This window comes from Miniopterus natalensis, chromosome 2 (assembly GCF_054644295.1).
Source record: "Miniopterus natalensis isolate mMinNat1 chromosome 2, mMinNat1.hap1, whole genome shotgun sequence".
Classification (NCBI taxonomy): domain Eukaryota; kingdom Metazoa; phylum Chordata; class Mammalia; order Chiroptera; family Miniopteridae; genus Miniopterus; species Miniopterus natalensis.
The window spans coordinates 143574807-143589794 of record NC_142082.1 but is presented as its reverse complement, the minus strand read 5'-3'; the positions used below and the strand labels follow the sequence as shown (position 1 = coordinate 143589794).

The window sequence follows — 14988 nt, the reverse complement described above, 5'->3', positions numbered from 1 at the left end:
ACCCTGGACCCTAACCATACAATCAAGGAAGAAGACCTCCTTGGCTCTTGCCAGGCGTTTCACCCAGATGAACTGTCCCCTGAGCTCCACCCTGCCCATCCTGCTATAGTCAGAAACCCAGGCTCCGTGGGTCTTCACTCCAACATGGCAGAGCAGCACTCCACCAAGCAGGTAGGGCCAAATACAAGGAATGAGAAGGTGGAAGGATGAGGGCAGGGCCGAGCCAGGATCTTTTGGTCTCTGTGATCAAGACAAAGAGCCAAACAAGAGTGGTAGGTGTGGATAGTTCTGGAGGAACGTTCAGGAATCAAAGAGAGACAATTATGGGATAGAAAGATGAAAAGGTAGAAATTTTAAAAACACACTAAGAAATGTGTAGCCCATTAGTCCCTTCTGGAAAGTGCTCTGAAAACTTACATTACTTCTGGGGCTTAATTTAGAATCAAGGGTCAAGTCAAACACAGTACTAGGTCCATAATAAACTCTGTCAGAATTTTCATTAATAAAGTAAATGTGCTACCCTCAACGGCACTGCTTAAGAGCCATTGTTTTAACATTTTCAACTCCCCTACTCCCTCATTTCATCTGACACCCAATCTCATATGGGGAAGACTGTCTCATATGCTCACCTGTGGCACAGACAACACACTATCTGACCCTACCTAGGGCTTATTGGGAATTATTTTTAAGACACAGTCTGAGTGATAGGTGATAGAGAAAACTGGGCTCATCTGCATATGTCTAAGTATAGTGAGTGTATATTTTCTTGAATAGTCTCTTTTCAAATATTTTATCCCATTTTCCCATATATTAGTAAAATGCACGAAATGTTCCAATATTTTTGCAAAAAGTTTACATCTTTCAGAAAGAACATCTATACTCACAAAACCTCATCATCACTCAAAACTGTTTTGGTTCAGAAATTAAGGCAGAAAGCTTCTTTTCTCTTAGGTACAACATAAATAGCAAGTGTAGGATGCCAAAGAGTGAACACTACATAGAAAAAAAATAGAAGATGGTATACAATCAGTGGATCTCCTCCCTTAGTTCATGTTGGATATTTTGGGATAGGGTCATGAGGGTAGAAGCATCACCATGAGGACTGCTTATATTTTCACTGTCACTGCCTCATAAACTAAATTTCTGTTATTCCCACGCATGTGACTGTGACATCTAGAGCACAGCTTTGGTGCCTGAAAAAAAGAAGCTATTACGCAGACATCATCACTGACTCAGAAAAGGGAGTGAGATTCATGGGAAGAAATGCCAAGGGCTATGGCTACAACTGGGAACTTGGAAATCGAGGGAGCCCCAAGCACATCACACCTGCCAAGCAAAGAAACCAGCAAACAACTGATAAAATAAATGTGATGTGAACAACATTTACCCTGTCGGCTTTTACGGGGTAGTAGAATGTAAGTGATAGAAAATCCAAATATGGGATTGCATTTGGGTCAATGAATAGCACTGTATATTAGAAGATTTGGATTATGTGGGAGTCCAGAATAAGTCACTCCAAGATGTTCCTCAGTGGTATGCAGATTGTTTTGAACTAAAAGCAACTTTAGTCACAGGGTCAAGAGAAACTTCTGCCCAACTCCCCTTAACTACCTATGTGAATTAGAAGCCTTGCCCGTAAGAAATTATCAGAGGTAACTTCTTTTGACCTATTTACAGGATAAAGCAAACTTCTATTTACTGAAGGTCTGCTCTTCCTATCATCCTGCAATGACCTTTTGAAGACCTCAAGTCACTTTTACCTCATCCCTAGCTGAGGATGTCTTACATACCCATGTTCTCTGTCTATCAACCTCTCCTGTATGTGGGGTCTCTGACTCTCATGTATGCAGGTTCCCATACATATGTATGTATTAAATTGGTTATGTTCTCTTGCTAATCTGTCTCACATCTATTTGATTATTAGACCAGACAGAAGAACCTTGAAGGTAGAAGAAAATTTATTCTTCCCCCACAATTATGAGGTCATGAACCCATATTGACTTTGCCCAAGTTATTCTGCTTTGTGGGGCTCAGTTTCCTCCCCTGTAAAGGAGGCATAATGGGGAAACGCTGAAGGGTCCTTTTATTTCTAATATCCCGTGATCTAGATAGTCTCGCAGTCTACAATTCTAACATAGCTATCTGTGAAAAAACCACCTAATCCAAAAATATTTCCTATAAGAAAGGACTATTTAGTATTATTTGTCAAAGATGGTGACTTTTGCACATATAAATGTACATTTTACATGACAGGAAACGTAGTTTTAAGTTCCTTTCTAAACGAATATAACATATTAAAAATTATACAACATAGAATTTAACCCCAGTGTTACTATTGTAACTAGCTAATTAATATTAAAACTAGAAAGAGCGCAAAGGGGAGGCCAGGCATTATAAGCATGGTCATCTGGACAGCTTCACCAGGAAGCTGCAACTTTACACTCCCCAGGGAACCACTGCTCCATTCTCTGCAGCTCACTGGGGAAAGGAATCAAACAAAGGGGAATGTGGGCGCATGTGCAGTGAGGCTGGGGTGGCATAGGGAAAGTGCTTGTCTGTCTAGCCTGGGGAACCATGGATTGGCTAGGAGGGTGGAGCCACTGCACACACACACAGAATCTTGAAGGAGTTATTGGTTAAGCTCCTAGTTAAAATTCCTAAAGAAATTTTCTCTCTTGTGCTCTTGCTTTGCTCCTGCTTCCTTGCACTCACTTACTCCATGACACACAATGGCCTGCCATGTGGCCCTAGAAGCCATGGGCAATGTGGACCCCACATGCAATGGACTGCACCTGGGAACACAAGCTAAGCTAGCCAGATGCTGGACTGGACTGTGCTTTTTAATATGGAGCAAAGACTCTGGACAGTGGCTTTAATCCTAACTCTGCTGAAGACAAAATGGGACCTTTTTCATGGTGGAACAGAGGAAAATAGGGCCTTGGAGGGCAACTTCCTTAATGTTACATCACCAATAAAGCTTTCCACGATACCTCATCCTCTCGTGGAGGCCTCAGGAAATTCTTATTCCTGGGGCATCCCAATAGCCCACTTCCACCAGCAACGGGTGGGGACACAGAAGGGACTCCACTGATAACACCGGAGTAAAAATTTGTCACAACACCAGTATGTCACTCATTAAATGTTGACTTGGCGTTTGTTAAAAATACAAGGGTTTCTCTTTTTCTTTATTGACTTGAGAGAGAAACATCAATTTTTGTTGTTCCACTTACTTATGCATTCATTGGTTGATTCTTGCATGTGCCTTGATGAGGGATCAAACCCACAACTTTAGCGTATTAAGAATATGCTCTATTGAGTTAGCGGGACAGGGCCCAAACATTTATCTTTTTTAATTAAGAATTTATGCCCTGGCCAGGAAGCTCAGTTGGGGAAGCTATGCACGTGTAGGGACAGGAATATATGGCCCTGTACTTTCTGCTCAATTTTGTTTCCATGTCTTGGCTATTGTGAATAATGCTGCAATGAACATGGGGGTACAGATGTCTCTTCAAGACAGTAATTTCATTTCCTTTGGATAGATACCAGAGGTGGGATTGCTGGATCATATGTCAGTTTTATTTTTAATTTTTAAAGGACTCTCCCTATAATGGCTATACTAACTTATATTCACACCAACAGTGCACAAGGATTTCCTTTCTCCACAGCCTTGGCAACACTTGTTATCTCCTTAGACATGCATTTTAGAATGACTTTGATTGCCCTAGCTGGTTTTGCTAAGTGGTTAGAGCATCCGCCTGTGGACTGAAGGGTCCTGGGTTCAATTCCAGCCAGTACCTCAGTTGCTTGCTCCTCCCCATTCAAGTGCCTGCAGGAGGCAACCCATCAGTGTGTCTCACTCACATCTATGTGTGTGTCTCTCTTACTCCCTTCCACTCTCTCTGAAAAGCAATGGAAAATATCCTCAGGTGAGGATTAAAAAAAAAACAACACTTTGATTAACGTGTTAAATAGATGGCAAATGGAAAAATTCTCTAGAGAACTGGAGTCTATAAAATAGAATCAGGAGGGGAGAAACAAGATGGCATAGGTAACAGCTGCTCCTGCCGCCTCCCACAACCACATCAAAATTACCTCTAAAATACAGAACCATCATCACTCAGAACCTCCTGAAATCTGGCTGAACAGAAGCCCTAAAACCAGGGAACTGAAGAAACACTGAGACCGGTAGGAGGGGCGGAGACGCAGGCAGATTGGGGCTAAATCACGGAGAACTGGCTGCGGGCCCACACCCAGTGCCTCAGTTTAAACCCAGGAGGGTATCTCAGCGGTGGAGGTTTCCCGGAGGAGCAAAGGGTCCCAACTCCACATCAGGCCCCCAGCCCAGGGTTCCAGGGCTGGGAAGAGAAGTCCCCACAACTTCGGGCTGTGAAAACCAGCAGGGACTGTCGCTGAGGGTCTCGGAGGGTGCAGGAGTCCCAGGCAGCTCCTCTTAAAGGGCCCGCGCACAGACTCAATCATATGTGCTCCCTCTGAGCCCCAGCGCCGGGCAGCAGCTTGAAAGGAATGTGGGACATGTGGGGAGGAACTAACCTGCCTGAAATTGGTGCGAGAGGTGGAGGGGCAGCTTTCTCCCAGGCAGAGGAGCTGGCAGAGGCCATTGCTCCTTTGGCAAGTCTTCTGACAGAGCCAGCAGGCAGGCGCCATATTTGAATCTCCAGCATCTGATTCACACCTTTGGCCCCGCCCCGGTGATACCCGGAGACCCCGCCCCTCCCTACCCGCACCATCATCCAAGCCATTTCCAGTGGCTTTTTTATGCAAGTGCCCTCTCAAGCCTCATGCTTAGGACTTTCCTAAAATCTCTCAAACAAGCGGCAGCATGCCCCATACAGCTTGATAAGTGGCCCCAGGTCTGGCACCAGCAGCAGCCTGCATTGGTTCATAGCTTGGCCGCTCCTGGACACCTCCAAGCCCATCACAAGTAGCAGCCAACTACGGTTTGCTGTGTAGCTCATGCAGGGTGGCCCTGGGCAAGGCACTGGCAGAAGCTGACCTTGCATCTCCTGGGAAGCCCCAGAGACAGTGCACCTGGTAATCAGGCTCGACCACGTTGGATTACAACCCTACCACATCGAGTGACACACTCAAGGGGCACACTTGGTGAACACCAAAGCCCCACTGAAGTAAATCCTGCTCCATAGGGGTGTCTCCAGCACAGCAGCTCTTTGGCTGTAGTTGCAGCTGGTCCTCACAGCCTCACAGCTGTTTGGCTGGGGGGTCAATACCTCCCAGTGACACCAACAGCAACCAAGGCTCAACTACAACAGGACAGTGCACATAGCCCACACAGGGGAGCATCTAGAAAGCCCAGTTCCAATGACTAGGGAAGCTGAGCCACTGGACCCTGCAGGACACCTACTACACAAAGCCACTCTACAAATTCCAGGGGAAGCAGCCAAAATGTGGAGGCAAAGAAAACATGTCACAAAGGAAAGAATAGAAGAAATCTCTAGAAGAGGAACTAAATGAAGTAGATCCAAGCAAGCTAACAGATACAGAGTTCAGAATTTTGTTTAAGCACACCATTAGGGAAATAACTGAGAAAATCAATAACATAATAAAGTACCAATTTGAAATGAAGGCCACACGAACTGAAATGAAGACTAATTTATGGGGAATCAACAGTAGAGGACACAGAATCAAATCAGCAATTTGGAACATGAGGAAACAAAAAACACCCAACCAGAAGAGCAAAAAGCAAAAAAAATCTAGATATATGAAGACAGTATAAGGAGACTCTGGGACAACTTCAAGAGGACCAACATTTGTACTATTGGGGTGCCAGAATGGGAAGAAAGAGAGCAAGAAATTGAAAAACTACCTGAAAAAATAATTACAGAAAACTTCCCCTACCTGGGGAAAGAAATAGACTTACAAGTCCAGGAAGCACAGAGGGTCCCAAACAAGAGGAACCCAAAGAGGCCCACACCAAGACACATCATAATTAAAATGCCAAAGGTTAAAGACAAAGAGAGAATCTTAAAAGCAGCAAGAGAAAAGCAGTTAGTTACCTACAAGGGACCCCCCCATATGACTGTCAGCTGATTTCTCAACAGAAACTTTGCAGGCCAGAAGGGAGTGGCAAGAAATATTCAAAGTGATGAAAAACATGGAACTACAACCAAGATTACTCTACCCAGCAAAGCTATCATTTAGAATTGAAGGTCAAATAAAGAGCTTCACAGATAAGAAAAAGCTAAAGGAGTTCATCACCACCAGACCAGCACTACAGGAAAAGTTGAAGGGTCTTCTTTAAGAAGAAGCTAATGAACAAAAGAATCTGACGAACTAAATAGATCCAGAGGCATTGACGCATGGAACAGATGATCATATTTCAGAGGGAAGAGGGAAGGGGGTTGGAGGGTGGGAAGAAATTAACCAAAGAAGTTATATGCATATGTGCATAACCCATGGACACAGTTAATAATGGGGTGAAGGCTGTGGAAGGGGTGGTAGTGAAGTGGAGGGGGTCAATTGGGGAGAAAAAATGGGACACCTATACTCTCAACAATAAAGATAAAAATAATAGAATCAGAAGTAAATTCTAGAATTGAAAATGTAATAAAATTAGATTAGAAACAGAACAGAAGATTAATAAACTACAATGTGGGGCAATAGAAAATAATCCTGACTGAAATGCACAGACAAAAAAAATGGGAAATACAGCATAAAATCATTAAAATCTTGTGGGAGCCAGGCCGGGTGTGGCTCCGCGGTTGAGCATCAACCTAGGATCCAGGAGATCACGGTTCGATTCCCAGTCAGGGCACATGCCTAGGTTGTGGGCTCGATCCCCAGTCAGGGGACATGCAGGAGGCAGCCAATCAATGACCCTCTCTCATCACTGATGTTTCTGTCTCTCTCTCTTCCTCTCTCTGAAATCAATAAAGATGCTTTTTTAAAAAAAAATCTTGTGGGAAATGGTAAGATCTAACATGTATGTATTTAATGTTGCAGAAAGAGCGGAGAGACAGAATGGATGGAGCAATATAATATAAAAATATAGTTAAACAGAAGTTGAAATTGGAAAGGCAAAAAGAGAACATTATGCTGATGCACAGATAGTAATTACAGGCAAAAAGGTTAGGGCTAGGGGAACAAAGAGAAGGGACTGGATCATCCTCAACTGGAAGTCTGCAGGAGATTCTCCAAGAGCTGAGACTCAGATCTCTGAAGAGGGGTGCTACCTATCTGTGCTACTATCTCAGGAGCTCAGAGTAGGGGGTCTTATAGAGCCTGGAAGGGTAGTTTTCTAGCTGAGAGAGCATGAAAAGACTAGTTCTGGGAGTGTTGAGAAAAAGCTGGAAAGCAGAATCCCAACTACTGTTGGGGTGATGCTAACAGAAACAACAAGTAGTCTCCTTTTAGTGCCAGAAGCTAAGAGGATTTGGTTGTCAAAAAAGAAAGAGACTTTACAAATTCTGCAGATCACAAAGCATTAAGAGTGTGTTGGGAGATTTAGAGAATGCACCTCAATAACTACTATAAACCTCCAACAGGATAAATACAAAAGAAGCCACACCTAGGCACTTCAAAATAAACAACTAAAAACCAAAGACAAAGAGTAAAAGTTTAAAACAGCATAACACAAAAGACAAATTACTTTTGTGGACGAAAAAGGGGCCACATACTCATACTAAACCTGACAAGCTCAGCAGAGGCCTGCATGGCAGGCCTTACAAACTCAGAGACCTAAAGCAACCAGGATAGTCTGAAATTAAAACTTCCTAACTAAAAGCAGAGTCAGGGAGTCAGGGTGAGTAGTCATATCCTAGGCAATTATCTTCCTTGACAAAGGTCAATCTTTACCTTAACTGAGCCTATTTTCTTTTTGCATCTAAGATAACATATCTTTGGAATGTCAGAGTAACCCCCTTTTTCCAGGCCCCTTCAGGGCACAATCTCCCCCCAGAACAAGAGCCGGGAACCCCTCACTGTTACCTTGTTCGCCTGCATCCCATCTCTACGTGCTGTGAATGTTAATTGTTAACTATCCTGTTCCCGCCAATGTAAAAGAGGTATGTGTCTAACCCTTTTACTTTATATCCAATCTCAGAGATTTTGCCACTTTGCTTTCTCCTGCCTCCCTAATCTACCACCAATGGATTTCATGTAACCCGTTAAGTCTTCCCCTTTGGTTATAAAATAAGGTGCAAAACTTCCAATCTCCGGAGCATTTTCTCAATCCGTTGAGATTTTTGATTCATGGCAACTGTTATCAGTTTGGTTCAAATAAACTCATAAAAATTCTCTACAGGTTTGGACGTTTTTACGTCAAAACAGTACCACCTTTAGACACAGGCAACTGGGCTCTAGGTCTGGATTTGTGTTGTAGAGCTTCCTGTGTCTGACACTCTTCACAGGGTAAGTGTCCTGCGGAGTCCAGCTGATATACCCACCCGCAGCCAGCGCACTCTATAAATCACACAACAAATATCTGGGACCCCCAAATTCCCCGCCCCAAAGAGCTTCAGGACGTCCAGTCTCAGAAGAGCGTGCATACCAGGCCTGAGGAGCGCGCATGGCGCTGGCTGCGTGGGCTGAATTCTTTAAGCAAGCAAAGGCCCCCTGAGTTCATGAAGAACCAACCCAGTGGAGGGACAAGAGGGCCTCCATTTGTACTTTTTACCTGGTTAATAAGTGGGGGCGAGGCCTGCCTTTGAAGGAACCACCGTTAGACTGAAAACTGATTTTCTAAGAGAAGTGGTGGAAGCCTTCCGACATTTTGAAAATGATGAAAGAAAATAAATGCGAACTACAATTCTATAACTCAGAATGTACCTTCAATTGAAAGAAAAAGTACCTCAAAAACGAAGGGAGAGCTCCTCCGCCACCACATGCCAGGCGGTCTGGGCCGAGGGGCGGTGCGCGCTGGGGGTCTCCGGCCCTGCATTCCCCGCGGCCACTGGGCCAGCGGCAGGAGAGAGGAGCAGGGGAGCGTAGCCGAGAGCGCCGGACGCTTAAAGGGCAGCCGGCCCGGGGCGTCTGAGCGCGCGCCGGCGCACAGCGCCCCCACGGCCGCCGCGCACAGCCCTCCGGGAGAAGCGCCGCTGCCTTCGCCGGTGCGGCCGCCATTCAACAGCCCAGGCCTGCGCCCCGGCGGCGGACCCTGAGAACGACCCCAACTTCAAGATGGTGGAGGGCTTCTTCCACCAGGGTGCCACCACAGTGGAGGACAAGCTGATGGAAGACGTCAAGACCCGGGAGAGCGAGGAGCAGAAGCAGAACCTGGTGCGTGGCAACCATGTGCTGAGCCTGTCCTTCCCCGTCCAGCACGGCAGCGGCTCCCGGGAGGCCTTGGAGGGCTCACTAACTCAGCACAGCCGGCACTGCATGCCCTGCAACGGATGCGTCCGTTACCGCAACAGCAAAGATGTGAGTGTAGATGTAGTCAAAGTTTGGCTTCTCTGATGAAATATGAATGCGCTGTGGCTGATGTGCCAGTCGGGGATGCTAAAGCCGGTGTTTATATCAATCCCAAGAACTATACTGGTAATGAACTGGAAAACACCACGAGGAGGTTCTCCATAAAAATAGCAAAAAAGGGCTTTATTGGGCCTGGCATTGATGTGACTTCCCCAGACACGGGCACAGGTGAATGGGAGCTGTCCTGGATTGCTGACGCCTATGTCGGCACCATAGGGCACTTTTACATGAATGCACATGCCCACATTACTGGTAAACCCTTCAGTCAAGGTGGTATCATCAGTCATAGCTCCACTGCTAGCTGCGGTGTTTTCCAGGGGATTGAAAACTTCCTCAATAAAGCTTCTTACTTGAGCATTTTAAGAATGGCTCCAGGGTTTGGAGAAAAAACATTTGTTATTTAGGAATTTGGCAATGTGGGCCTGCACTCTGCATTGTATTGGTGCTAAAAGTGTTGGTGTTGGTGAATCTAATGGGAGCACAGGGAATTTAGATGGCATTGACCCCCTAAAAACTAGACAACTTCAAGTTGCAACACATAGATCCTGGGCTTCCTCAAGACAAAGCCCTACAAAGGAAACATCTTGGAAGCAGACGTACTGATCCTTGCTGCCAATGAGAAGCAGCTGACTGAATCCAATGCATCCAGTCAAAGCCAAGATCATTGCCAAAGCTGCCAATGGACCAGCAACTCCAAAAGCCATTAAGATTTTTCTGGAGAGGAACATTTTGGTTATTCCTGATCTCTACTTGAATGCTGGAGGAGGGACAGTATCTTACTTTGAGTGGGTGAAGAGTATAAATCATGTCTGCTAGGGCCCTTTGACCTTCAAATGTGAAAGAGATTCTAACTACCACTTGCTCATGTATGTTCAAAAGAGTTTAGAAAGAAAATTTGGAAAGCACCATGGAACTATTCCCTTTGTACTGACAGGGTTCCAACACATTACCAGGTGCATCCAAGAAGAACATCGTGCATTCTGGTTTAGCTTATACTATGGAGTTTTCCGCCAGGCAAATCAGTCACACAACCACAAAGTATAACCTAGGATTGTACCTGAGAACAGCTGCCGCCCGGCTGGGCGTCGCTCAGCGGTTGAGCGTCGACCTAGGATCCAGGAGATCAGGATTCGATTCCCGGTCAGGGCACATGCCTGGGTTGTGTGCTTGATCAATGACTCTCTCATCATTGATGTTTCTGTCTCTCTCTCCCTCTCCTTTCCTCTCGCTGAAATCAATAAAGATATATTAAAAAAAAAAAAAGAACAGCTGCCTGGGTCAGTGCCATTGAGAAAGTCTTCAGGGTATATACAGTAAAGTTGGCTTGACCTTCAAATAGATGGATCATAGCTGACATATTAACTACTATCTTTACCTGTAACTTCTGCAAACCCATCACACAGGTTTACATGAAACCACAAACATCTCTCTCTTATGGACATCATTCTCAACAATCATGGACATCAATCCAAACCAGCCCTTTAAGAAGAAAAAATTAAGGTTAGTAGATCATATACAGATTGATGGGTGTGAAAGTAGAAATTGGCTATGCCAGAGGGCCATTTGAGAAATTTTGTGTTAAATAAAAAGTCCCCTTTCATCTGGCTATGTGCCCTTGCTCCATATTTTGATCCCAACGCGTTAATTACCTTTTGTTTGAGCTAAGCAATCAGTTGCTTGCATTATTTTGCTCTGTCCAAGTATGGGATGGGACGTGCTATAACATTGACACATTTAAGAAGTGGGGGTGTGGCTTTTTCAGAAGATGATAGGGTCCTAAAATGAGTTATTGTTATTTCACGTCAGAAAAATAACTCATTTTCATAGGTTGCAAACAAAAATAAAGCTGTTTCTCTTCATGCATTTTATTCTTTTAGAATGAAATAAGTACATGTTGCTGTGATAAGATTGTCTTTATTTACTCAGTAAGCCTAACATTGACTTAAGCAGTGAATGCTTATAAATATAAATGAAAAAAACTAGCATTTTTATGACCTAAAACAATACATTTTATAGTTCGTGAGTTCTGTATTGTTGTTCAGCAGAAAAGAAAAAAAAAAGCCAGATGGTTAATTATCTCCATAACTGCATTCATGGAAGCTGTTTTTGTTAAGACTGTCGAAATTTGCTAAATATAATTATGACATGTAGTCCAAATAATGCAGTAACCTCCTTATCATGTTTATTTTGCATTTCCTTTGGAGATCTATTGTGTTGAGTAATCATACACTAATTCAGGTAGAGTAACACCCCCCCCCCCAAAAAAAAACAACTATTTGGTTTTCCTGCCTGGAGTCTGGCTGACAACTCTAAGCATTGCCAATGTCTCCAGCTCGGTCTGATTTTGCATCCCTTTTCTTTAGAGGTCTTCCATGCTGCATACAAGCTTAATTAACAAACTGGGCCTTAAAATATTGGATAGAGTGTTTTGTTTGGGATGTTTTTGACCAGAGCCTTTTGCACAGTGGTATAGCAATGAAATACTAGCTATTAGCCCTTGCCAGTTTTGCTCAGTGGTTAGAGCATCGGCCTATGGACTGAAGGGTCCTGGGTTCGATTCTGGCCAAGGGCACGTGCCTCTGTTGCAGGCTCAGCCCTGCACGTGCAAAAAAATGAAAGAAATATTTTCAGACAAACAACAGCTTAGGACATTTGGCACCAACATACTTGCATAACAGAAATCCTGAAAGGATTTCTTTATATAGAGAAAAAATGTTCCTAAATGAAAATGTTGAAATAAAGGAATGAATTAAGAGCACCTGAAAATTTGAACATGTGGGAAAATTCAAAATGAATATTGATCTGTATAGAAATATAATAGTGTCTTGAGGCATTATATACATACATACATATGTATACATATATGCACACACATATAATAAAAATGCACAACAATGAAAGCACAAAATGGAGGAGGTAAAAAGCATTAAAACTATGTGGGCGTGGCTCAGCGGTTGAGCATCAACTGAGGATCCAGGAGATCGGGGTTCAATTCCCAGTCAGGGCACATGCCCGTGTTTGCGGGCTAGGCAGCCTTCCAATGACTCTCTCATCATTGATGTTTCTATCTCTCTCTCTCCCCCTCCTTTCCTCTCTCTGAAATCAGTAAAGATATGTTAAAAAAAGAAAAAAGGAAACAAAACTATGCTACAATCCTTACATAGCCGAAGGAAGTGGTAAAAGTACTAATTTATAGGATGCATGTGGTAATATCCAGGGCAAGAAATAAAGCAAGAGTAAAAGACTGTCTCCTAATGAAAAGGAAAGACTGGAGTGATTTTTTAAAATGTTTAATACAAAAGAAGACAAGAAAGAGAAAAAGGAATATATAGCAGGTATGACAAACAGAGAACTAATGGTGATATGGGAAGCTAAATCCAACTACATCAGTAATTATATTAAATGTAAATGGCCTACGTACTCTGACTAAAAGAGATTATCTTGCTACTTAAAAGAGTTTTACCTTAAATATCAGGTACAGAAAGGTCGACAATAAAAGGATGAAAAATGCTACATCTTATAAATAATTTTTTAAAAAAACACCTCGTTGGCAAGGATGTGAAGAAAAGGGAGCACTGTTGAGAAGGTAAATTGGTGCAATCACTATGGAAAATAGTGTGGAGATTCCTCAAAAAAATAAAAATGGAATCGCCTGATAACCCAGTGATTCTAATTCTGGGAATGTATCTGAAGAAACCCAAAACACTAATTCAAAAGAATATATGCACCCCTGTGTTTATTGCAGCATTATTTACAATAGCCAACATATAGAAGCAAACCAAGTGCCATGAGTTGACGAGTGGATAAAAAACTGCGGTGCATATACACAATGGAATACTAATTGGCCATAAAAAAGTTAAATCTTACCTTTTGCAACAGCATGGATGGACCTAGAGTGTATTATGCTAAATGAAATAAGGGAAAGTCAAATACCATGTGATTTCATTTATATGTAAAATCTAAAGAACAAAATCAAATAGAAACAGACTCATAGATACAGAAAACAGGCTGACGGTTGACAGAGGGGAGGGTGGTTGGAAGCTGGGTGAAGGGATTAAGAAGTACAAATTTTGTAGTTACAGAATAGTCACAGAGATGTAAATTTTAGCATAGAGAATATAGTCAATAATATTGTTAATAACTGTGTATGGGGCCAGGTGGGTACTTGAAATATTAGGGGAACCACTCTGTAAAGTACATGATTAACCACTATACTGTACATCTGAAACTAATACAGAATAATATTGAATGTAAACTTTACTATTGAATGAAAGTTTAATTAATTAAAAAAGAAACCTTGTAAGGTGGCAATAGAAACCTGTCATAGCCTCTCCTTTGTCTGTTCCTAGGGAGATCTGATAGACTTGGAGAGGTAAATCATCATAAGGTTATTGCAGTGGAGTAGCACTACTATTGTAGTGCAGTCTAATTCAAAAGAATAGAGAATGTATTTTGAGAAGCAATGTTCCCCCTAGTTCAAGCATGCAGATGTAGTCCTGGGCCTGGGACCACTAGAGCTGATAACAAACAAACAAAAAAACAAAAAGAAAAACCCTTCCAATGTCCAGAAAGCTCTTAAAAGGGTTTCACATTTGCCACTCCTCATTTTCAGGTGAGGCGCTCGTTCACCCAGTTAAGCTAGGACGTCTGTCGTGATCTTATCGTGTCTTTAATAAAAATGTTTAAGTTTCCCATTCCAAATGTTCAAATAAGTAACTGTGCCATAGGTTTTCAAAGGGTCCTTTTGACCAACTTTTGTACATTAGTTATATTGAAATGCTTTCCTTGATCCAGTGAGATTTAGGTCATGGCTTCAAATTAATATGTAATGCCTATTTTCAGGCCCTTGATGGGGTTTCAGCTGCTGCTTCAGTTAAACAAAGACCAAGCAGAAATAAGTGCCTATTTTTGTTAAAATCCTTTTCTGTCCTTCAGAAACATCGGCAGTGGCCCTTGGTCAATCACCTGTTAGCTTTGGATCCGTCTTCGCTCCTGAGGGATTCTCCCCAAGGTCAGTTTCAGGTAATTTTTCTCATTAACATTCAGGAAATTACATTAGTAACTTCCACATTAATAACTTTGGAGGGTGACAATGTCGTATGTTTTTGTAACACTCATTGCGTAGCTTGGACACTACCATGCCTACTCATCTCCAAGTGGCTGCCTGCAGAGAGTGGATCAAGACACCCATCTTGTCATTCCAGTTTTCCTGTGAGCCAGTCAATGAGTTCTTTTGGTGAGCACCCATAGGATATACTTTAGTTTTCTTTGTGAGGTTCCATAAGCCTTCCATAATCATGTTCTTTACACATAGTATTCTTTAACTGTTCATCTGTTGAATGTTTATTGTCTAGACCATTGGGCCATTGGCTAAGGCCTAAGACTCTTTGATATACAGACCTTTTTATATAGAATTTTACATCAATTAGGACTTTGTTGTAGAGAAAAATTAAGTTCTTTTTGTACTATATACACTGCTTTCAGTTCAGCCCATTGTGCACAATTACCACTGTCTTTTTCAAGTAGGGATTTACTGTCTGC

At 42.8% G+C, this 14988-nt stretch overlaps 1 pseudogene; it reads left to right on the top strand.

Moving 5' to 3' along the window:
• The first annotated feature begins 8542 nt into the window (after positions 1–8542).
• LOC107528100 (glutamate dehydrogenase, mitochondrial-like) lies at positions 8543–14662 on the top strand (annotated as a pseudogene).
• The last annotated feature ends 326 nt before the right edge of the window (positions 14663–14988 follow it).